Consider the following 26,271-nt stretch of genomic DNA (forward strand, 5'->3'; position numbering starts at 1 on the left):
AAAAATTCAGTAGATATGCAGAAAATAAAAGTGACCAAAATTACAAATAATTTGGAATTAGTATAAGTTTACAATGTGTCTTGAGTTTATAATTTGATTGAATAGAAGGTGGGCTAATAATTTTGAGGTATCAGATGTAGTAGTCAGATCATTTTTCTAACAGATTAGTCTCTCTCTCTCTCTGTTTCTCTCTCTCTCTTAAAACAATCCTTGCTACTAATAATTACTGAACTTTTAAAAGTGGCAGAGAGTGACGAGACTACAGTAATTATTCTCTGTATAAGTCAGGCATCAGCTGGGCTCACACTGCCTAAAAAAAATGAGGTAAATTTGATTTGAATTCTTATTCCATACTCTATTACATAAAGTTTATTTTCATATTCTATATTTTTTTGATTTCGGAGAGTTCTGATATTCCCATGGTCATCTTTGGTTCAAGCTTATTGCCTTTGCTGAATTACTTTTTTCTCTATATTTATTGTGCTTCTAACATCAAATGTATATCAACTCTATTCTGGGGAGAAAAAAATATATATGTATGTATGTGTGTACAGATATACATACATACATACAAATACACCCACAAATACTTTACAAATACTTTTTTTCACTCAGAGGAACTGTGTGTATGGAGACCATTACTAAATTTTAGTGCTCATACTTGATTTGTGTCACAAAAATGTCAACAATTCAATATTCAACATCTAATTTCTTTAAGGTCTTTCAGATGCTCAGCCATGTTGTTCATTTACTTATTCTCTCTTCTTTTCTTCTACTTTTGGTCTTTCTCTTTTAGGAATAGAAGCCCTCAAATTGATCCTGTTTTCTTATGGTAAGTCAATTCTCTGTAACCTATACTTTAAAACCCATTGCCTAATCTCCTTTGGCACATCCAAAAACAGAAAAACTTATAAATGACAGTCTTCAGGATGTTGATTTTTCATCCAAGGGCCAAATTTCTTTCTGCTTTTTTTCTGTGACTGGAAATCCATTGTGTTTGGAGAGGGGAATCCCTGCTTCACCTTTTGGTTATTTTTCACAAAACAAAACACACGTGGAAATTTGAGTGTATGCTACTAGTCAAGTGCTTTTTCAAAAACTTAGCTTTATAATAAGCTTAAGAGCAAAGAAGATAAAGAAATTACTCTTTTCCCAAAAATAGAGATGGGGTCTTGCTCTGTAACCCAAGCTGAAGTGTAATGACATGACTATAGCTCATTGTAGTCTCCATCTGGGCTTAAGGAATCCACCTACCTCAGCCTTCAGAGTAGCCGGGACTACAGATCTGTGCTACCACACCTGGCTTAGAGATGACTTTACATTTAAACAATTTTAAACTTAGATGGAAATGCCACAAGGACAGGCAACTTGTTTTAGCCTTATTCACTGCTTTAGCCCCAGAATCCAGAATTTTAATGGCATGTGACATATGTTTAATGTATATTCAGATGATGGAATATATCATATTTAACAGCAAAGTAACAGCTATTACAGCTGATCTCTCCTCTTACAGTTATCTTACAGTCATGTAAAAAGAGAGAAAGAGGCTTTCCATCATACATGTATGTATCTTACTGTGCTGTAGGACTTTTTTTTTAAACATTTTCTGTATAGTAAGTACTTCTTAATTGAAATAGAATCTTCTGTCTTTCCTGTAGTCATCTGAATATTCAGCATGTTCTCTGAGCCACCTAAGAAAAAAACCGCTTAATTAACATGCCTGCAACACCCTCTTCTTTAGTCGGCTGTCATTCTCTGTTGCTCACATGCCACCAGCTCTAACACTTTTCTAGCCCATTTTAAGAGCATCAGTAAGTTTTCAAGTAAGTCCACAGTGCATGCATTTTTGTGGCCAAGGGAATTTTAGATCACTACATTGCCTTAAGCAGAAGGATGATATAAATGAAACATTTGCCTGAAAAGAATGTTCCAACAGAGAACCAGCAAACTTTGCTGGCTCATGACATAGGCTTTCATCAATAGAATTTCTGGTCAACTCTCAAGATTAATGATCCAAATTTTAGGCTTTGTACTAATTGCCTAGGGCTGTCATAGCAAATTACCACAAACTTGGTGGCTTAAAGAAACAGAAATGTATTCTCCCACAGTTCTGGAGACCAGAAGTCTAAAATCAAGGTGGCAGTAGGGCTGTGCTCCTTCCAATCATTTGGAATAATCGTGTCCTTGCTGCTTCCTTCTGGTGGCTCCAGGCATGCTTTAGCTTGTAGCCATATCATTTTTATCTCCACCTCTGTGGTCACGTTGCTTCTCCCTTTTCTCTGCGTGTCTTTTCTCTGTCTCTTATAAGGACACATGTCATTGGATTCAGGCTAACCCAAATATCAAGGATGCTTTTCTCACCTCAAAATTTTTACCTGAATTACATTTGTAAAGACCAGTTAATCACGCCTCCTGAAGTATAAACTTCACGATCCTAGCTTATATAACATTCAAACCTAGTTCAAAGGATTTACAAGGGCATCTCCATCTGGACAAACTTGGACACCTAATCTTCTGTTGCCAGTTTCATGAGTCTCTTGAAAGTTCTGCTTGACTTTTCAGCCCCTTGGGCCTGTTTTTTAATTGGCAAACACTTTTGAAAGAGAAGGAGCCAGAAACACCCAGCTAACGCTTCCAGGCTTCTTGTCTCTGTCTCTTCTGGATCTTAGCCCTGCAGTTCCTCACTGCTTTGGTGTGTCTCTGATGCTTTTAGAAATGTGTGTGTGTGCATGTGTGTGTCTCTTGCTTCTTCAGAAATGTTGGTCTAAGTACTTAGTCCACAATTGCCTAAAATCAAACATTCACATGCTAATTCATAAATTATAATAGACTATTAAGACAGCATATAAAATGACATATTTGTAAATACATTTTATCTACAAACTTTATAAAATACACATGTACAGAATAATAAAATAGCAGTTTTAAGCTATTTTATTTGTAAAAGTGTATGTAAATGATTAGCTGTAAAAATAAGTAAATCATCATATAAATAATTATAACCACATTGCATATAAAAATAGATGAGGATATTTACATTTATAAGGACATAAATCATGAAGAAACATTCAGGTTGCAAATTAGGGACTGTCAGCTGAATCATGCTTTAATTTTGTTTGTCCTAAAACCAGCACAGATTTCAAGTTTTATTATCTGCTAAAACTCTAAATTATATTTCCTAGGTCTACAGAGTGGACAGCCTATGTCTCAGTCAGCATTGCTTTTACTAGTTAGTCAACTTATTTAGATCTATTTTAAATTGAGAGAAAAATGCACATCAAATGAAAGGGAACACATAAAAGCTTGTTTCTTCAAAATGATTTTTAAAAACCTCTAAGCATTTTATCATCCATTCAAACGTCTGGGCAAATGTGGAAAAGAACATGCCCCTCATTGTAGTTGTGTTATTTCATTTGAACTTAGAGATGCTCAACCTGATGTTCTTACTTTTTCTCCAAAAGCATCTCAAAAGAGACGATCCATCTTGGCTTCACGACAAAAAAGATGTATTTACCATATTTACCATTTTGGTAAATATGAGCAGGGACATCTTCAAAGCCAACTTTGGAATGTTCTGAAAAGTCTCTGGCTCTTGACAGATGAGACTAAATAACACCAAAATTTCCTTAGAATGTACAATTTTGTGATATAATTTTTAATAATTGTATATAAGCCTTAAAGGAATGAGGATTAGCAACAAAAAGAAATATATTTGCTATTCTTTGGTTGTTGTTTGTGGTTATTCAAAAACAGTCCCTTAAATGTGATATGTCTGACATTTGGAAATAGTAATAACTGGAAATCATTGAGCTATTAATATGTCAAGACAAAGAACTTATCACTGAGCATGCAGTCTTATTTAATCTTCACACTATTATCAGTAGGTAGAAATATAATACTCATACATGTATAAACATCTTTATACATATAAGCTTGTGTTTGTGTGTGTGGTAGAAAAAGACAGAAAGGCTGAAAATATAAATAATTTGGACCATGTTTGTTTTATTATTGTATAAATTCATTAGTTCTGGGAAAAGCAAGGAAAAATTACCAATTATAAATATTCTTGACTCCTACAATGTAGCTAACCTAAAAAATCAGAAAATTTTCTCAGTGTTCCCAACTGTGAAGTTATCAAGCATAAAATCAAATGAAGATATGTCTGGCACAGAAATCAAGTCACATAATTGCTATATAGCACTGCCTTTTATTCAATTATTTCAAGGTTGTAGGTACTTAATGTATACATTCGTGGCTGCGGATCATTTCTTATAAAGAAAACCTTTAAAATCTACTTAAAACAATAATGGACTATAGTATGCTATAAAGTTTAATTTAGTTTCAAACCACCACTATGCATATACAAGTGTAGATTAGATTCCTATTTCAATAAATAGGAATTTAATTTAATTTAATTTGATTCCTATTTCAGTAAAGAAATGAGTTCAACAATTAGAGTGTTTAAGCTGGTGTCGTAATCCAACCTAATCCCGGAAGTACCAGATATCTTCTATATGTGATCTGTTTACTTCATGGGCTTTGTGATTACTTATGCTATCTATATTTTGAATTTAAACTTATCCTATTTTATTCTAATTAAGACCTCCACATGATGACTGTGAAATCAACAAATTCCCCTAACTCACCCCTCTGTTCTTGCTTCAAGAATTTAACAGATTCTGATGTCATCATGACACTAATTCATATCTTATAGCTCTTTTTAAGCAGGAAATTGTTGCTATTATGTCTTCTAGAATATGTATGCCAGAAATTTTAGGGTCGAAAATGCTTTTCCAGAAAGGTAGGGAGCAAACTGATGACATAATAAATGATTTGTCCTGAACCAAGTCTTATAAAACAAAAAATGCACCTCAAGCAAAAAAACTGAATTGAAATGTGTCATCATGCAGAGAAAATACAACAATATTAGGCCTAAATGTTTCAGAAGCAATAGATACCATTTCAAATGTTAATCTTATATTTCAGAAAAATATCTCTCCAATAGACATTAAAAATTATCTTCAATAATATCCAAAGGGAGTGTGTTGCCATGGCAGATTATATAGATAGTTGTCACTCTTCTCAACTCCCATGCCATATTCCCCAGAAATGTTTTGTTTATGGTCAAAATCAAGCTGAAATGAACATGAAGGATAACCTCTTTGGCATCAAGGGGAAGAATTTCTGAGAAAGATTTCTGAAAAGAAGTATAAGTTAAGAAAAAAATCATTCCCATATTGCTTTGGAGCAGTGTTTCTCAATTTCGGCATCATTTGGTCCAGATAGTGCTCTGTTGTGGTGGCCTGTCCTGTTTATTGTAGGATGTTTGGTAGCATTCCCCGCCTTTACCCACCAGAAGCTAGTAACTAACACTCCCGGATTCCCATTTGTGACAACCAAAATTATCTCTAAACATTGTCAAATTTCTCCTGGTTGAGAACAACTGTCTCAGAGGAAAGGGATTATTGTCTGATTTTTATAAAAAAGAGCAACAGATATAGGTCTATTACTGATGACTGACTGATGAAACAGAACTAAGGAATCCAACTCTTTACAAGGCCCCCTTGCCTTTTTTTCTTATCTACTCATATCCCCATCCCATTTCCTATATATCTGATGTAGCCATTAGCTTGTGCATTTTATGAAACTTTTATTATTAATATAGGGATTTTAAATACAAATCTTTATATGGACATGCACCGTAAACACTCTTTTTAAACTTTGGCTGCTGTATTTCTTTTTGTAGTCTTCTCTGATTTTTCCTTTGGCAATATGTCTAGTAATGCTTTGATGGAGCTTTCTGTAGAAGAGATTTTTTAAAATAATAATCATAATAAATGCTAGAAAAAAGTAGAATTATTACAAAACTACATATTGGCCGTGGAAATTCTGAGCAAGATTAAAACACTCCCACTGGGGCATTTTACAAAGAGTCATAGCGCAGCAGATACAAATTAAGAAATACTGGTAGTTTTTATATCAAAAAAGCAATACTTTGATTGTTACTACAATTCTAATTATTTTGAAGAGATGTAATTTTGTTTATGTGCTTCCTCAATAGGAAAGAAAAGTTTCTGAGAAATCTAATTAGGCAGATTTTTTCCAGTGCTAATGTGACAATAGCTTGAATACCCAGGGAAGCACCATTACTTCTCAAGCCAATAGAGTTGCACTAAAAGAGTAGTTTACAAAAGTATCATTAACAATAAAATTGAAAATGCCAATTTAAAAACACCCAACATAGAATCATGATTAATTTAGTAATAAAAGAAAACAAAACCTCTATACTATTACCAGTAACATAATTTGATTGCAAGATATTATCAAAATGTGTTATGATATTTTCGCCAATTGTTGAACTAACGGGTTCACTCTCACATGTATTAAAAAAAAAAAAAATGAAACGTAACCTGGTCATATTGTCCCTAGAAACTCAGATTTTATAGGTCATAAACTGGTTTTCCAATATGTTGCAGAACAAACTAACAAAATTGCAAAATTGGACCCTGTAGACAATTGCAAACAGCCAAACCATTTTTTTCAAGAAGACATATCTCCCTCTTGCTGACTGAGAATGAAATTTGGAACTGACCTAACCTCTGAAGGCTCCCCTAGGTACTTGAGAATTAGATCCAGGATTGTTCACAGTTAGAAGCATTCCCAAAGAGTTAAGACAGTAGCAGTTCACCTCAATGTACTATTTGAATTTTCTGCCTCAGTTGTGTATGGAGGCAGTGTCTTTAATGCATTTTTATTTACTTGATCAATAATATAAAACTTCCAGTTATTCAGAAATATTTTGGGACATGGAAGATGCTTTTTTAAATATATAATTTTGCTTCAAAATATGCTTTTACTTTTTTCCTTGATATGCATGTGTTTCCCAGCAAATGGCATTACATACCACTTCACACTGCAATCTAAGGTACTAGATTCAATCATTTAACTCCCTCCCATTTATATTTTAATATATAAATAATTCACTATCACATTCTTTTTTTAGAAGAAAAGGCATAATTTGTCTATCCCATAGATTCACTCTTTTATATAAGTTTCATATATTACTGCCTCATTCACAGAGTAAACTCTATTGTAAACTATGGGCTTTGACTAATAATAATGGATCCATACTGGCTTATCAACGGTAACAAAGGCATTATACAAATGCAAAATGTTAATAATAGGGAAAACTAGGAAGGGCAGGGATATATATAAATTCTCTGTACTTCCTGTCAATTTTTCTGTATAGTTAAATCTCCTCAAAAGATAAAGTCTGCTAATTTAAAAACATATTTTTTTTAATTATGAAGAAAAAAAGATGGGGAAATTTATCCTAAAGATCCAAAAGAAAAGCATAAAGCTGAAAAAGGATTAATGGAAGAGACATAAGACATTTTTGGAAAACAAGTACAAGATGTGAAATCTAAGGAGAAGATTAGAGAATTTTAAAGAAATCTTAGGATTACATTTAAAAGATCTTATTAAGGTAAATTAAAAAATTAATATACAATGATACAAATTTAAAAACTGATTTAGAAAAAAACTGAATCATAAAAATACCATATCAGGAGATTTCAAAAGAAAAAACATGAAAATGAGAGAAAGGTTCTTTGGATTTGAGCTAAAATTGAGTAATAATGACAAGATTATCAATCTATGTTAAACAACATGAAATAAACAAATACATAGAAGTATGTTTTCAGATATTGGTGAACAGGCAGCATGAGATTGTTTCTCATGAGAAAAAGGAAAAAAAGCAAATTATACCTACAATTGCTTTCAATGTCCTACCACGAGATAGTTTCCAAGCCATAGCACAGAGAGGGAGATTCCAAAAGAAGTCTAGCAGCCTTGCTCAGCAACTGATAGAATATATCTTCAGAAAACCAGTAAGCATATAGAATACCTGAACAATACTATTAGCGACTTTGACTTAACTTACATATAAAGAACAATCCATAAAACAGCAAATTAGTTTTAGGTATACGTATAGAATAGTGAGGAAAAAGTGGCAGATAGGAGGCAGGACTAAATTGCAGCTCCCACTTGGACAAATAGAGCAGCATGTGGAGACTCACATCATGAACTTTTACTCCAAGAACTGCTGCAGGAACATAACAGAAAAGCTGAGAGAATCCACAGAACCTTTGAAGGAAGCAGATTGCTCCTGCAGTACCCGGGAGCCAGGCAAAAAATTGAGTGCCTGAACTGTGAAAGTGAGAAAAGGTGATCGTTTTCCCCTGAATACATACCCTCACTGGGGAAACTGAAGGTCCAGATCACAGGAGGATTTGACCTGACCTAGAGCTGAAATAATTTAGAGAGGTCAGTGAAATACAGGAGTAGATGAAGCTCTCTCGGTCCCCAGGGAAGCCATTTCTGATTTGTCTCACAGGGGTCCTTGGGGAGGGCTGCCAAAGGAACTGGAAAAAGACCTCTGGAGAAGGGAAACTCTAGCTAAACTTTGTAACAATTCCACTGAACATGAAGTTTTCTGGACAGAACTCAGGGGAGAGGATAAATCCGGAGTGCGGAAGTGGGCAGGCAGGGAGGGACAAAACCTGAAAGCCCTGCTTGCTTTCTAAGTTGGGAGGCTAGTAGCCTGGGGCAGGTTCTCAGTCGTGCTCACCCACTGCCTGGAAACAAACTCAGTGCCGTTGGAGGAAGCATGGTGGGAGTGAGACTGCCCTTTTTGGTTGCATGGGAGCTGGGTGAGGCCTGTATCTGCTGGCTTTCCCCACTTCCCTGGAGACCTGCATGACACAGCAAAGAAAGCCAAAGTCCTTCTGGGAACATAACTCCACTGACCTGGAAACCACACTCCATCCCTCGCAGCAGTCACAGCAAGCCCCACCAAAGGAAATTCTGAGCTCAGACATGCCTAATCCTGCCTCCACCTGATGGTCTTAGGTACCAACTCTGGTAGCTGAAGATAAAGGTCACATTCCTTTGGGAGTTCTAAGGCACTGTTCACCACCTGACCCTTCGTATACTTCCATAGCTGATACTCTCTTGGAAGTGCCACCTCCTGGCAAGAGGCCAAAGAACAAAAAACGAGTGCAATAAACAACAATAGTACAACTGGGAACCCTCATAGAGTCCATGTCACTCCCTTGCCATCTCCACAACAGGTGCTACTATCCATGACTGAGAGACCTGAAGATGGTTCACATCTCAGGACTCTGTGCAGACAACACCCAGTAGCAGCCTGGAACCCAGCAGCCCTAGGTTCCAGGCTAGGTCCAGAAGAGATCAATAACAATTAGTACAGTTTGGTTCTTAGAAAGCCACACTCCTAGGGAAAGAGAGAGAGTACTACATCAAGGGAGGACCCCATGAGACAAAACAAAAATCTGAACAGTAGCTTTTGAGTCCAAGATTTTCCCTCCGACATAGCCTACCTAATGAGAAGGAACCAGAAAAACAGTTCTGGCAATATGACAAAAAAAGTTCTTTAACAACCTCAAAAAACCATGCTAGCTCACCAACAATAAACCAAGAAGAAACCCATGATTTGACAAGAAAAAAAAAAATTAGAAGGTTGATTATTAAGCTAATCAAGGAGGCACCAGAGAAAGGTAAACTCCAAAGTAATGAAATCCAAAAAAATGTTAGAAGATATGAGGGGAGAAATATTCAATGAAATAGCATAAATAAAACACAGTTACAACTTCTGAAAATCAAGGATACACATATAGAAATGCAAAATGCACTGGAAAGTCTCAGCAATACAATCAAACAAGCAGAAGAAAGAACTTCAGAGCTCAAAGACAAGGTTTTCAAAATAACCCAAACTAATAAAGACAAAGAAAAAAGGATTTAAAAAATGAACAAAGCCTCCAAGAAGTTTGGGATAATCTTAAATGACCAAACCTAAGAATATTTGGTGCTCTTGAGGAAGAAGAGAAATCTACAAGTTTGGAAAACATATTTGAGGGAATAATTGAGGAAAACTTCCCCAGCCTTGCTAGAGACATAGACATCCAACTACAAGAAACTCAAAGAACACCTGGGAAATTCATCGCAAAAAGATCATTGCCTAGGCACATAGTTATCTAAAGTAAAGACAAGGGAAAGAATACTAAGAGCCATGAAGCAAAAGCATGAGTTAACCTATAAAGGAAAATCTATCAGATTAACAGCAGATTTCTCACCAAAAGCCCTACAGGCTAGAAGGGATTGGGGCTCTATCTTCAACCTCCTTAAACAATTATCAGCTAAGAATTTTGTGTCCACTGAAACTAAGCTTCATAAATGAAGGAAAGATACAGTCTTTTTCAGACCAATGCTGTGAGAATTCACTACCAAGCCAGCACTACAAGAACTACTAATAGGAGTTCTAAATCTTGAAACAAATCCTGGAGACACAACAAAACTAAAACCTCTTTAAAGCATGAATCTTACAGTATCCATAAAACAAAAATAAAAAAATTTTAAAAAAAGCTACTCAACAACAAATGGCATGAGGAATGGAATGCTACCTCACATCTCAGTACTAACATTGAATGTAAACGGCCTAAATGCTCCACTTAAGAAATACAGAGTTGCAGAATGGATAAGAATTCACCAATCTTATATCTGCTGCCTTCAAGAGACTCACCTATCACATAAGGACTCACATAAACCTAAGGTAAAAGAGTGGAAAAAGACATTCCATGCAAATGAACACCAACAGTGAGCAGGAGTAGCTATTCTTATATCAGGCAAAACAAACTTTAAAGCAACAGCAGTTAAAAAGGACAAAGAAGCACATTATATAATAATAAAAGTCTTGTCCAATAGGAAAGTATTATAATCCTAAATATATAAGCACCTAACACTGGAGCCCCCAGATTTATAAAACCATTACTACTAGACCTAAGAAATGAGATAGACAGCAACACAATGATAGTGGGGAACTTCAATATTCCACTGACAGCACTAGACAGGTCATCAAGACAGAAAGTCAATAAAGAAACAATGGATTTAAACCATACTCTGGAACAAATGGAATTAACAGATAGTTACAGAATATCCTACCCAACAACTACAAAATATACATTGTATTCATCAGGGCATGGAACATTCTCCAAGAAAGCACATATAATAGGCCACAAAACAAATCTCAATAAATTTAAGAAAACTGAAATTATGTCAAGTACTCTCTCTCACCACAATGGAATAAAATTGAAAATCAACCTCAAAAATAACCCTGAAAACCATGCAAATACGTGAAAACTAAATAACCTGCTCATGAATGATCATTGAGTCAACAATTAAATCAAGAAGGAAATTTAAAAATTCTGTGAACTGAATGATAATAGTGACACAACCTGTCAAAACTTCTGAGATACAGCAAAGGCAGTGCTAAAAGGAAAGTTCATAGACTTAAATGCCCACATCAAAAAGTCTGAAAGAGCACAAATAGACAATCTAATGTCACATCTCAAAGAACTAGAAAAACAAGAACAAACCATACCCAAATCCAGCAGAAGAAAAGAAATAACCAAGATGAGAGCAGAACTAAATGAAATTGAAACAACAAAAAACAGTACAAAATATATTGAAACAAAAAGCTTGTCCTTTGAAAAGATGAATAAAATTGATAGGCAACTAGAGAGATTAATCAGGAAAAAAGAGGGACGATCCAAACACGCTCAATAAGAAATAAAATGTGAGATATTACAACTGACACCACAGAAGCACAAAAGATCATTCAAGGCCACTATGAACACTTTTATGCACCTAAACTAGAAAACCTAGAGGAGATGGTAAATCCCTAGAAATATACAACCATCCTAGCTTAAACCAGGAAGAATTAGAAACCTGAACAGACAAATAGCAAGCAGCAAGACTGAAATAGTAATTTTAAAAATGCCAACAAAAAAGTCCAAAACCAGATGATTAATAGCTGAATCCCATCAGACATTCAAAGAAGAATTGGTACTAATCCTGTTGGATTCCACAATATAGAGAAATAGGGAATTCTCCCTGAATCATTCTATGAAGCCAGTATCACCCTAATACCAAAACCAGAAAAGGACATTAAAAAAAAAAAAAAAGAAAAGAAAACTGGGGGGCAGAGCAAGATGGCCGAATAGGAACAGCTCCAGTCTCCAACTCCCAGCACGAGCGACACAGAAGACCGGTGATTTCTGCATTTTCAACTGAGGTACTGGGTTCATCTCACTGGGGAGTGCTGGATGATCGGTGCTGGTCAGCTGCTGCAGCCCGACCAGCCAGAGCTGAAGCAGGGCGAGGCATCGCCTCACCTGGGAAGCGCAAGGGGGAAGGGAAGCCCTTTTCCTAGCCAGGGGAACTGAGACACACAACACCTGGAAAATCGGGTAACTCCCACCCCAATATTGCGCTTTAAACAAACAGGCACACCAGGAGATCATATCCCACACCTGGCCGGGAGGGTCCCACACCCACGGAGCCTCCCTCATTGCTAGCACAGCAGTCTGTGATCTACCGGCAAGGCAGCAGCGAGGCTGGGGGAGGGGCGCCCGCCATTGCTGAGGCTTAAGTAGGTAAACAAAGCTGCTGGGAAGCTCGAACTGGGTGGAGCTCACAGCAGCTCAAGGAAACCTGCCTGTCTCTGTAGACTCCACCTCTGGGGACAGGGCACAGTAAACAACAACGAAAACAGCAGAATACTCTGCAGACGCAAACGACTCTGTCTGACAGCTTTGAAGAGAGCAGTGGATCTCCCAACACAGAGGTTGAGATCTGAGAAGGGACAGACTCCCTGCTCAAGTGGGTCCCTGACCCCTGAGTAGCCTAACTGGGAGACATCCCAAACTAGGGGCAGTCTGACACCCCACACCTCACAGGGTGGAGTACACCCCTGAGAGGAAGCTTCCAAAGCAAGAATCAGACATGTACACTCGCTGTTCAGCAATATTCTATCTTCTGCAGCCTCTGCTGCTGACACCCAGGCAAACAGGGTCTGGAGTGGACCTCAAGCAATCTCCAACAGACCTACAGCTAAGGGCCCTGACTGTTAGAAGGAAAACTATCAAACAGGAAGGACACCTACACCAAAACCCCATCAGTACATCACCATCATCAAAGACCAGAGGCAGATAAAACCACAAAGATGGGGAAAAAGCAGGGAAGAAAAGCTGGAAATTCAAAAAATAAGAGGGCATCTCCCCCGGCAAAGGAGCGCAGCTCATCGCCAGCAACGGATCAAAGCTGGACGGAGAATGACTTTGACGAGATGAGAGAAGAAGGCTTCAGTCCATCAAACTTCTCAGAGCTAAAGGAGGAATTACGTACCCAGCGCAAAGAAACTAAAAATCTTGAAAAAAAAGTGGAAGAATTGATGACTAGAGTAATTAATGCAGAGAAGATCATAAACGAAATGAAAGAGATGAAAACCATGACACGAGAAATACGTGACAAATGCACAAGCTTCAGTAACCGACTCGATCAACTGGAAGAAAGAGTATCAGCGATTGAGGATCAAATGAATGAAATGAAGTGAGAAGAGAAACCAAAAGAAGAAAAAGAAATGAACAAAGCCTGCAAGAGGTATGGGATTATGTAAAAAGACCAAATCTACGTCTGATTGGGGTGCCTGAAAGTGAGGGGGAAAATGGACCCAAGTTGGAAAACACTCTTCAGGATATCATCCAGGAGAACTTCCCCAACCTAGTAGGGCAGGCCAACATTCAAATCCAGGAAATACAGAGAACGCCACAAAGATACTCCTCGAGAAGAGCAACTCCAAGACACATAATTGCCAGATTCACCAAAGTTGAAATGAAGGAAAAAATCTTAAGGGCAGCCAGAGAGAAAGGTCGGGTTACCCACAAAGGGAAGCCCATCAGACTAACAGCAGATCTCTCGGCAGAAACTCTACAGGCCAGAAGAGAGTGGGGACCAATATTCAACATTCTTAAAGAAAAGAATTTTAAACCCAGAATTTCATATCCAGCCAAACTAAGTTTCATAAGTGAAGGAGAAATAAAATCCTTTACAGATAAGCAAATGCTTAGAGATTTTGTCACCACTAGGCCTGCCTTACAAGAGACCCTGAAGGAAGCACTAAACATGGAAAGGAACAACCGGTACCAGCCATTGCAAAAACATGTCAAAATGTAAAGACCATCGAGGCTAGGAAGAAACTGCATCAACTAACGAGCAAAATAACAAGTTAATATCGTAATGGCAGGATCAAGTTCACACATAACAATCTTAACCTTAAATGTAAATGGACTAAATGCTCCAATGAAAAGACACAGACTGGCAAACTGGATAAAGAGTCAAGACCCATCAGTCTGCTGTATTCAGGAGACCCATCTCACACGCAGAGACATACATAGGCTCAAAATAAAGGGATGGAGGAAGATTTACCAAGCAAATGGAGAACAAAGAAAAGCGGGGGTTGCAATACTAGTCTCTGATAAAACAGACTTTAAACCATCAAAGATCAAAAGAGACAAAGAAGGCCATTACATAATAGTAAAGGGATCAATGCAACAGGAAGAGCTAACTATCCTAAATATATATGCACCCAATAAGGAGCACCCAGATTCATAAAGCAAGTCCTTAGAGACTTACAAAGAGACATAGACTCCCATACAATAATAATGGGAGACTTCAACACTCCACTGTCAACATTAGACAGATCAACGAGACAGAAAGTTAACAACGATATCCAGGAATTGAACTCATCTCTGCAGCAAGCAGACCTAATAGACATCTATAGAACTCTCCACCCCAAATCAACAGAATATACATTCTTCTCAGCACCACATCGTACTTACTCCAAAATTGACCACGTAATTGGAAGTAAAGCACTCCTCAGCAAATGTACAAGAACAGAAATTATAACAAACTGTCTCTCAGACCACAGTGCAATCAAACTAGAACTCAAGACTAAGAAACTCAATCAAAACCGCTCAACTACATGGAAACTGAACAACCTGCTCCTGAATGACTACTGGGTACATAACGAAATGAAGGCAGAAATAAAGATGTTCTTTGAAACCAATGAGAACAAAGATACAACATACCAGAATCTCTGGGACACATTTAAAGCAGTGTGTAGAGGGAAATTTATAGCACTAAATGCCCACAAGAGAAAGCAGGAAAGATCTAAAATTGACACTGTAACATCACAATTAAAAGAACTAGAGAAACAAGAGCAAACACATTCGAAAGCTAGCAGAAGGCAAGAAATAACTAAGATCAGAGCAGAATTGAAGGAGATAGAGACACAAAAAAACTCTCCAAAAAATCAATGAATCCAGGAGTTGGTTTTTTGAAAAGATCAACAAAATTGACAGACCACTAGCAAGTCTAATAAAGAAGAAAAGAGAGAAGAATCAAATCGACGCAATTAAAAATGATAAAGGGGATATCACCACTGACCCCACAGAAATACAAACTACCATCAGAGAATACTATAAACACCTCTACGCAAATAAACTGGAAAATCTAGAAGAAATGGATAATTTCCTGGACACTTACACTCTCCCAAGACTAAACCAGGAAGAAGTTGAATCCCTGAATAGACCAATAGCAGGCTCTGAAATTGAGGCAACAATTAATAGCCTACCAACCAAAAAAAGTCCAGGACCAGATGGATTCACAGCTGAATTCTACCAGAGGTACAAGGAGGAGTTGGTACCATTCCTTCTGAAACTATTCCAATCAATAGAAAAAGAGGGAATCCTCCCTAACTCATTTTATGAGGCCAACATCATCCTGATACCAAAGCCTGGCAGAGACACAACAAAAAAAGAGAATTTTAGGCCAATATCCCTGATGAACATCGAAGCAAAAATCCTCAATAAAATACTGGCAAACCGGATTCAGCAACACATCAAAAAGCTTATCCACCATGATCAAGTGGGCTTCATCCCTGGGATGCAAGGCTGGTTCAACATTCGCAAATCAATAAACATAATCCAGCATATAAACAGAACCAAAGACAAGAACCACATGATTATCTCAATTGATACAGAAAAGGCTTTTGACAAAATTCAACAGCCCTTCATGCTAAAAACGCTCAATAAATTCGGTATTGATGGAACGTACCTCAAAATAATAAGAGCTATTTATGACAAACCCACAGCCAATATCATACTGAATGGGCAAAAACTGGAAAAATTCCCTTTGAAAACTGGCACAAGACAGGGATGCCCTCTCTCACCACTCCTATTCAACATAGTGTTGGAAGTTCTGGCTAGGGCAATTAGGCAAGAGAAAGAAATCAAGGGTATTCAGTTAGGAAAAGAAGAAGTCAAATTGTCCCTGTTTGCAGATGACATGATTGTATATTTAGAAAACCCCATTGTGTCAGCCCAAAATCTCCTTAAGCTGATAAGCAACTTCAGCAAAGTCTCAGGATACAAAATTAATGTGCAAAAATCACAAGCATTCGTATATACCAGTAACAGACAAACAGAGAGCCAAATCAGGAATGAACTTCCATTCACAATTGCTTCAAAGAGAATAAAATACCTAGGAATCCAACTTACAAGGGATGTAAAGGACCTCTTCAAGGAGAACTACAAACCACTGCTCAGTGAAATAAAAGAGGACACAAACAAATGGAAGAACATACCATGCTCATGGATAGGAAGAATCAATATCGTGAAAATGGCCATACTGCCCAAGGTAATTTATAGATTCAATGCCATCCCCATCAAGCTACCAATGAGTTTCTTCACAGAATTGGAAAAAACTGCTTTAAAGTTCATATGGAACCAAAAAAGAGCCCGCATCTCCAAGACAATCCTAAGTCAAAAGAACAAAGCTGGAGGCATCATGCTACCTGACTTCAAACTATACTACAAGGCTACAGTAACCAAAACAGCATGGTACTGGTACCAAAACAGAGATATAGACCAATGGAACAGAACAGAGTCCTCAGAAATAATACCACATATCTACAGCCATCTGATCTTTGACAAACCTGAGAGAAACAAGAAATGGGGAAAAGATTCCCTATTTAATAAATGGTGCTGGGAAAATTGGCTAGCCATAAGTAGAAAGCTGAAACTGGATCCTTTCCTTACTCCTTATACGAAAATTAATTCAAGATGGATTAGAGACTTAAATGTTAGACCTAATACCATAAAAATCCTAGAGGAAAACCTAGGTAGTACCATTCAGGACATAGGCATGGGCAAAGACTTCATGTCTAAAACACCAAAAGCAATGGCAGCAAAAGCCAAAATTGACAAATGGGATTTCATTAAACTAAAGAGCTTCTGCACAGCAAAAGAAACTACCATCAGAGTGAACAGGCAACCTACAGAATGGGAGAAAATTTTTGCAATCTACTCATCTGACAAAGGGCTAATATCCAGAACCTACAAAGAACTCCAACAAATTTACAAGAAAAAAACAAACAACCCCATCAAAAAGTGGGCAAAGGATATGAACAGACATTTCTCTAAAGAAGACATCCATACAGCCAACAGACACATGAAAAAATGCTCATCATCACTGGCCATCAGAGAAATGCAAATCAAAACCACAATGAGATACCATCTCACACCAGTTAGAATGGCGATCATTAAAAAGTCAGGAAACAACAGGTGCTGGAGAGGATGTGGAGAAATAGGAACACTTTTACACTGTTGGTGGGATTGTAAACTAGTTCAACCATTATGGAAAACAGTATGGCGATTCCTCAAGGATCTAGAACTAGATGTACCATATGACCCAGCCATCCCATTACTGGGTATATACCCAAAGGATTATAAATTATGCTGCTATAAAGACACATGCACACGTATGTTTATTGCGGCACTATTCGCAATAGCAAAGACTTGGAATCAACCCAAATGTCCATCAGTGACAGATTGGATTAAGAAAATGTGGCACATATACACCATGCAATACTATGCAGCCATCAAAAAGGATGAGTTTGTGTCCTTTGTAGGGACATTGATGCAGCTGGATACCATCATTCTTAGCAAACTATCACAAGAACAGAAAACCAAACACCGCATGTTCTCACTCATAGGTGGGAACTGAACAATGAGATCACTTGGACTCGGGAAGGGGAACATCACACACCGGGGCCTATCATGGGGAGGGGGGAGGGGGGAGGGATTGCACTGGGAGTTATACCTGATGTAAATGACGAGTTGATGGGTGCAGCACACCAACATGGCACAAGTATACATATGTAACAAACCTGCACGTTATGCACATGTACCCTACAACTTAAAGTATAATAATAATAAATAAATTTAAAAAAAAAGAAAACTATAAACCAATATCCCTGATGAATATAGATGCGAAAATCCTTAACAAAATACTAGCTAACTGAATCCAACAGCATATCAAAGAGATAATCCACCATGACCAAGTGGGTCTCATGCTAGGGATGCAGGGATGGTTTAATATATGCAAGTCAATAAATGTGATACACCACATAAACAGAATTAAAAACAAAAATCACAGGATAATTTCAATAGATGCAGAAAAAGCATTTACCAAAATCTGGCATTCCTTTATGATTAAACGCTCAGCAAAGTCAGCATACAAGAGACAGGCCTTAATGTAATAAAAGCCATCTATGACAATCCACAGCCACCATAATACTGAAAAGGCAGCAGTTGAAAGCATTCCCTCTGAGAACTGGAACAATACAAGGATGCCCACCCTCAACACCTCTATTCAACATAGTCCTGGAATTCCCAGCCAGAAAAACCAGACAAGAGAAAGAAATGGAAGGCATCCAAATTGATAAAGAGGAAGTCAAACTGTTACTGTTTCATGATGATATGATCGTATACCTAGAAAACCCTAAAGACTCCTCCAAAAAGCTACTAGAACTGATAAATGAATTCATAAAAGTTTCAGAATACAAAATTAATGTATACAAATCAGTAGCTCTGCCATACACCAATAGCGACCAAGCTGCGAATCAGATCATGAACTCTATCCCTTTTATGACAGCCGCAAAATAAATAAATAAATAAAACATTTAGGAATATACCTAACCACAAGGTAGAAGATCTATACAGGGAAAACTACAAGACACTGCTTAAAGAAATCATAGAAGACACAAACAAATGAAAACACATTCCATGTTCATGGATGGATAGAATCAATATTGTGAAAATGACCAAACGGCCAAAAGCAATCTACAATTGCACTGCAATTCCCATCAAAATACCATAGTCATTCTTCACAGAACTAGAAATGACAATCCTAAAATTCATATGGAATCAAAAAAGAGCTTGCATAGCCAAAGCATGACTAAGCAAAAAGGACAAATCTAGAGGCATCACATTACCAGATTTCAAACAAATTAAAAAGAAAAAAAAAAATCCTACCCAAAAATGGGATAAAGGCATGACTAGACAATTCTCAAAAGAGGATATACAAATAGCCAATAAACATATGAAAAAAAAAAAAGTTCAACGTCACTAATGATCAGGGAAATGCAAATCCAAACCACAATGTGATACCGCCTTACTCCTGCAAGAATGGCCATAATCAAAAAATCAAAAAATAATAACTGTGATGGGATTGCAGTGAAAAGGGAACACTTTTACACTGTTGGTGGAAAAGTAAACTAGTACAACTATGGAATACAGTGTGGATATTCCTTAAAGAACTGAAAGTACAACTATCATTTGATCCAGCAGTCCCACCACTGCATATCTACCCGGAGGAAAAGAAGTCATTATACTAAGAAGATAGTTGCACACATATGTTTATAGCAGCACAATTTTCAATTGCAAAATTATGGAACCAGCCCATATGTCCATCAATCAGTGGGTGGATAAAGAAACTACATACCATGGAATACTACTCAGCCATGAAAAGGAACAAAATAATGGCATTTGCAGCAACCTGGATGGAATTGGAGACAGTATGTTTAGCTGACTTTAACTTCTCAACGTTATTTTTGATGCAGAAATAGATGTTGATGGATGTGGCTGCAGTTTGCTCATTCTCATTGCATTTTACTGTCTGGATGTACCACAATATATCTATTCTATTTTTAATGGGATTTTGAATGCTTTCCTCCATTTTAGTCTCTTAGGAACCATCATTCTGCATGACTCTTGCTATATATATATAAATACTTTGCCAGGAAGAAATGAAACATTTGGATTTCACAAAATGAGTTGGAAAATGATAATCCTCTTTCACCTTTCATCTGTTATCTGAAGGGTGATTGGGTAATACTGGTATTGTTTCTCCTCAAATGTTTTATAGAAGTCATGGATAAAGCCATCTGGTCCTAGAAATTCTTTTCATAAGAAGCCTTTAAATTATGAATTTAGTTTATGTGATGCTTCTTGCATTATTTTTTACCAAGGTATAAAATACATAAATAAAAGAACAGATTTCCTGTGTATGCTAGGATGAAACCAGTAGGGACATGAAAGGAATTTGAATTTTATTCTAAATATGATAGATAGGTAATATAGTCTTGAACAAGTCCAATAATCTCTCTGAGTTTTCATTTTTACCACTGAAGTACTTACCTGCCTTAGTAGGCTGTGGTGGGTTTATGAATGTAATGATCACAGTACCTACTAAATGGTAATTATTATTTATTTCCTCTGTCTTAGGTGTAGATGACAATTGGTGAATATCATGCTTGTTTGAAATACAAATAATTTCTTCTGAAGTTAAAATTAATATGATTACTTCATTTAGCATTCTATATTTTTAGCACCACTAATAGTGCTTGACATTTTGCATTACTTCTTTTCACCTTCCCCACAAACAAAGTAAACAAACACTTTCACAAAGATAGACTTTTATTTTGTGCTCTTGAAGAGGTAATTTCTTGAATGGAGTAAAAACAAGTTGAACAAAAACTGTGGAATGTCTAAGAAAAAACATTTCCATATTAAATACTCTCATAAATTTCTAAAAATTTCATGACCTATTAAAACAGAGAAATTCTTGGTGATTGGCAAAAATGAGTACAAGGAGGACTAGAAGAGGCATCTGTAGTAAGAGTGTGTATCTATGGAATGAGGTAGTTATAGAGTTGAGACCTTAGATAAGTAAATTTGCAAAATACACACACACACACACACACACACACACACACACACACTTAGAAGAAGCCGGAGTAAACGGTATGATCACAGAAATCAACAGCAAGAGACATTTTTGCTGTGTGGGAACTTCATGATATGAAGCCCAAGATTAGCTTTAATATAAAAAATAAAATTGGTTATTGCTGTGAGGTTTGAAAGGCAAGTAGCAGAAGTAGCAATTTGACACAGAAACAGTTTAGAAATAAAATCCTTGAGGTTTTTAATGAGTATGTATCCAATACACAAAATTTAGAAAGCACTGGATATATTTATCCTATGAGCATGCAGCATCACGTTGGAATCTTATAGTTTCTCCTACAGTTATTTAAACCTTATAATTATTTAATGATTACTTTATTCATTTGAGTTATTTTATCTCTACAATTCTGATTTCAAGATGTGAGAAATAAGAAGCCTTATCCAATGAAAGTAATAAGCTTCATTTCTCAGGAAACTGCTTGTACACTCCAACAGATAAAAGAAATACTTCACACTTTATGAAATGATGAATTTCATTTATTTCTGAAATTGAAGGACAACTTTCATTCTCATCTTTTAAAATATCAAATCAAATTAAATTGAAGAGGATTCTATTCCCTCTAGGTTAGATTTAATTCATTCAGTAGGCCAATAAATATCCAGGATTTCTATACTCTTCATAAAAACAGAAAATGAAACGACCCTACTCATCCAAAGAAAATGGAAGGGCATATATGCTGCATTATATATTTTAATTAGAATTAGTGGTAACCAGCCCCATCTTGGCTTATTTTTTAATAATTTTTTTACTTATAAAAATTGTTCTTGTCTCTTTACCCTGACAGTTTTCCATTTGTATGAAACGTTAAAATGCAACTTTTAGCATGGCATTTCTCCTGCCAGTCCCACCTTGGATTTCTGCCACACCTGTGCTGACCTTCCACATAAGCGTTTATTGGCTTCAAGTAAGTACAGCTTTACCGGTTTAGGCTTGGGTACTGTTCCAATAGCAGTTGTTTCCTGGATGCAGGCACTTGTTTGACTGTGGAAAACCTCTCTGCACTCCGCATATACAGTTGTGTCGGGGAGTTACCTCATGGAGAACCCTGAGCCAATGGACGACAGGAGATGATGAATAAAAATTTTCTCCTTTTTTCCTACAGGCAGTTGGTTCACAGAAATATTTTACACGGCTCCTTAGAAGGCCCTACAGGAGTAAGGGAGCACCCAAGATGGCCGAATAGGAACAGCTCCAGCCTCCAGCTCCCAGCGCGAGCGACACAGAAGATGGGTGATTTCTGCATTTTCAACTGAGGTACCGGGTTCATCTCACTGGGTCGTGTCAGACAATTGGCGCTGGACTGCGGGTACAGCCCGACCAGTGAGAGCTGAAGCAGGGCAAGGCATCCCCTCACCTGGGAAGTACAAGGGGGAAGGGAATCCCTTTTCCTAGTCAAAGGAAATTGAGACACACAACACCTGGAAAATCGGGTAACTCCCACCCTAATACTGCGCTTTACCAAGGGTCTTAGCAAATGGCACACCAGGAGATTATATCCCACAACTGGCCCAGAGGGTCCCACGCCCATGGAACCTCCCTCATTGCTGGTACAGCAGTCTGAGATCTAACTGCCAGGTGGCAGTGAGGCTGGGGGAGGGGTCCCCGCTATTGCTGAGGCTTAAGTAGGTAAACAAAGCCACCAGAAGCTTGAAATGGGTGGAGCCCACCACAGCTCAAGGAGGCTGGCCTGCCTCTGTAGACTCCTCCTCTGGGGACAAGGCATAGCTAAACAAAAAGCAGCAGAAACCTCAGCAGTGGTAAATGCCCCTGACTGACAGCTTTGAAGAGAGCAGTGGATCTCCCAGCATGGAGGTAGAGATCTGAGAATGGACAGAATATCTGCTCAAGTGGGTCCCTGACCCCTGATTAACCTAACTGGGAGACATCCATCACTAGGTGCAGACCAACACCTCACACCTCACACCTCACACAGCGGGGTACAACCCTGAGACGAAGCTTCCAGAACAAGAATCAGACAGCAACACTCACTGTTCAGCAATATTCTACCTTCTGCAGCCTCCGCTGCTGATACCCAGGCAAACAGGGTCTGGAGTGGACCTCAAGCAAACTCCAGCAGACCTACAGCTGAGGGTCCTGATTGATAGAAGGAAAACTAACAAACAAAAAGGACACCCACACCAAAACCCCATCAGTACGTCACCATCATCAAACACCAAAGGCAGATAAAACCACAAAGATGGTGAAAAAGCAGTACAGAAAAGCTGGAAATTCAAAAAATAAGAGCACATCTCCTGCTCCAAAGGAACGCAGCTCTTCACCAGCACTGGAACAAAGCTGGATGGAGAATGACTTTGATGAGTCGAGAGAAGAAGGCTTCAGTTGATCAAACTTCTCAGAACTAAAGGAGGAACTACGTAACCAGCACAAAGAAACTAAAAATCTTGAAAAAAGATTTGACGAATGGCTAACTAGAATAACCAATGTAGAGAAGTCCTTAAAAGAACTGATAGAGATGAAAACCATAACAAAAGAACTACATGACAAATGCACAAACTTCAGTAACTGACTCGATCATCTAGAAGAAAGAGTATCAGCGATTGAAGACCAAATGAATGAAATGAAGGGAGAAGAGAAGTGTAGAGAAAAAAAGGGTAAAAAGAAATGAACAAAACCTCCAAGAAATATGGGATTGTGTGAAAAGACCAAATCTACGTCTGATGGGTGTGCCTGAAAATGACGGGAAAAATGGAACCAAGTTGGAAAACACTTTGCAGGATATTATCCAGGAAAACTCCCCCAACCTAGTAAGGCAGGCCAACATTCAAATTCAGGAAATACAGAGAACGCCACAAAGATACTCCTTGAGAAGAGCAACTCCAAGACACATAATTGTCGGATTCACCAAAGTTGAAATGAAGGAAAAAATGTTAAGGGCAGCCAGAGAGAAAGATCGGGTTACACACAAAGGGAAGCCCATCAGACTTAACAGCAGATTTCTCGGCAAAAACTTTACAAGCCAGAAGAGAGTGGGGGCCAACATTCAACATTCTTAAAGAAAAGAATTTTCAACCCAGAATTTCATATCCAGTCAAACTAAGTTTCATAAGTGAAGGAGAAACAAAATCCTTTACAGACAAGCAAATGCTTACAGATTTTGTCACCACCAGGTCTGCCCTACAAGAGATCCTGAAGGAAGCACTAAACATGGAAAGGATCAACAGGTACCTGCCATTGCAAAAACATGTCAAAATGTAAAGTCCATTGATGCTAGGAAGAAATTGCATCAGCTAGCGAGCAAAATAACCAGGTAATATCATAATGACAGGATCAAGTTCACACATACCAATATTAACCTTAAATGAAAATGGACTAAATGGTCCAATTAAATGACACAGACTGGCAAATTGGATAAAGAGTCAAGACCCATCAGTTTGCTGTTTTCAGGAGACCCATCTCACATGCAGAGACACACATAGGCTCAAAATAAAGGGATGGAGGAAGATCTACCACGCATGGAAAACAAAAAAAAAGCAGGGGTTGCAATCCTAGTCTCTGATAAAACAAACTTTAAAACATCAAAGATCAAAAGAGACAAAGAAGGCCATTACACAATGGTAAGGGATCAATTCATCAGGAAGAGCTAACTATCCTAAATATATATGCACCCAATACAGGAGCAACCAGATTCATAAAGCATGTCCTTAGAGACTTACAAAGAGACTTAGACTCTCATACAATAATAATGGGAGACTTTAACACCCCACTGTCAACATTAGACAGATCAACGAGACAGAAAGTCAACAAGGATATCCAGGAATTGAACTCAACTCTGCAGCAAGCAGACCTAATAGACATCTACAGAACTCTCCACCCCAAAGCAACAGAATATACATTCTTCTCAGCACCACATCACACTTATTCCAAAATTGACCACATAGTTGGAAGTAAAGCACTCCTCAGCAAATGTACAAGAACAGAAATTATAACAAACTGTCTCTCAGACCACAGTGCAATCAAACTGGAACTCAGGACTAAGAAACTCAATCAAAACCACTCAACTACATGGAAACTGAACAACCTGCTCCTGAATGACTACTGGGTATATAATGAAATGAAGGCAGAAATAAAGGTGTTCCTTGAAACCAATGAGAACAAACATAAAACATACCAGAATCTCTGGGACACATATAAAGCAGTGTGTAGAGGGAAATTTATAGCACTAAATGCCCACAAGAGAAAGCAGGAAAGATCTAAAATTGACACACTAGCATCACAATTAAAAGAACTAGAGAAGCAACAGCAAACACATTCAAAAGCCAGCAGAAGGCAAGAAATAACTAAGATCAGAGCAGAACTGAAGGAGATAGAGACGTAAAAAACCCTCCAAAAAAATCAGTGAATCCAGGAGTTGGTTTTTTTAAAAGATCAACAAAATTGATAGTCCACTAGCAAGACTAATAAAGAAGAAAAGAGAGAAGAATCAAATAGATACAATAAAAATGATAAAGGGGATATCACCAACGACCACACAGAAATACCAACTAACATCAGAGAATACTATAAACACCTCCACGCAAATAAACGAGAAAACCTAGAAAAAATAGATAATTTCCTGGATGCTTACACTCTCCCAAGACTAAACCAGGAAGAAGTTGAATCCCTCAGTATACAAATAGCAGGCTTTGAAATTGAGGCAATAATTAATAGCCTACCAACCAAAAAAAGTCAAGGACCAGACTGATTCACAGCCAAATTCTACCAGGGGTACAAGGAGGAGCTGGTACCATTCCTTCTGAAACTATTCCAATCAATAGAAAAAGAGGAAATCCTCCCTAACTCATTTTATGAGGCCAACATCATCCTGATACCAAAGCCTGGCAGAGACACAACAAAAAAAGAAAATTTTAGATCAATATCCCTGATGAACATCAATGCAAAAATCCTCAATAAAATACTGGCAAGCCAAATCCAGCAGCACATCAAAAAGCTTATCCACCATGATCAAGTGGGCTTCATCCCTGGGATGCAAGGCTGGTTCAACATATGCAAGTCAATAAACATAATGCAGCATATAAACAGAATCAAAGACAAAAACCACATGATTATCTCAATAGATGCAGAAAAGGCCTTTGACAAAATTCAACAGCCCTTCATGCTAAAAACTCAATAAATTTGGTATTGATGGAATGTATCTCAAAATAATAGGAGCTATTTATGACAAACCCACAGCCAATATCATACTGAATG

At 37.6% G+C, this 26,271-nt stretch overlaps 1 long non-coding RNA gene across 1 annotated transcript in view; it reads left to right on the top strand.

The window, feature by feature from the left end:
* The first annotated feature begins 663 nt into the window (after positions 1–663).
* Positions 664–26,271, top strand: part of LOC135970828 (uncharacterized) — a 62,677-nt gene continuing 37,069 nt past the window's right edge. The window contains exons 1-2 of the long non-coding RNA XR_010586679.1: positions 664–832; positions 22,166–22,317. This is a non-coding gene — a long non-coding RNA (uncharacterized lncRNA). The remainder of the gene's footprint in view (positions 833–22,165; positions 22,318–26,271) is intronic.

This window comes from Macaca fascicularis, chromosome 5, assembly GCF_037993035.2.
Source record: "Macaca fascicularis isolate 582-1 chromosome 5, T2T-MFA8v1.1".
NCBI lineage: Eukaryota > Metazoa > Chordata > Mammalia > Primates > Cercopithecidae > Macaca > Macaca fascicularis.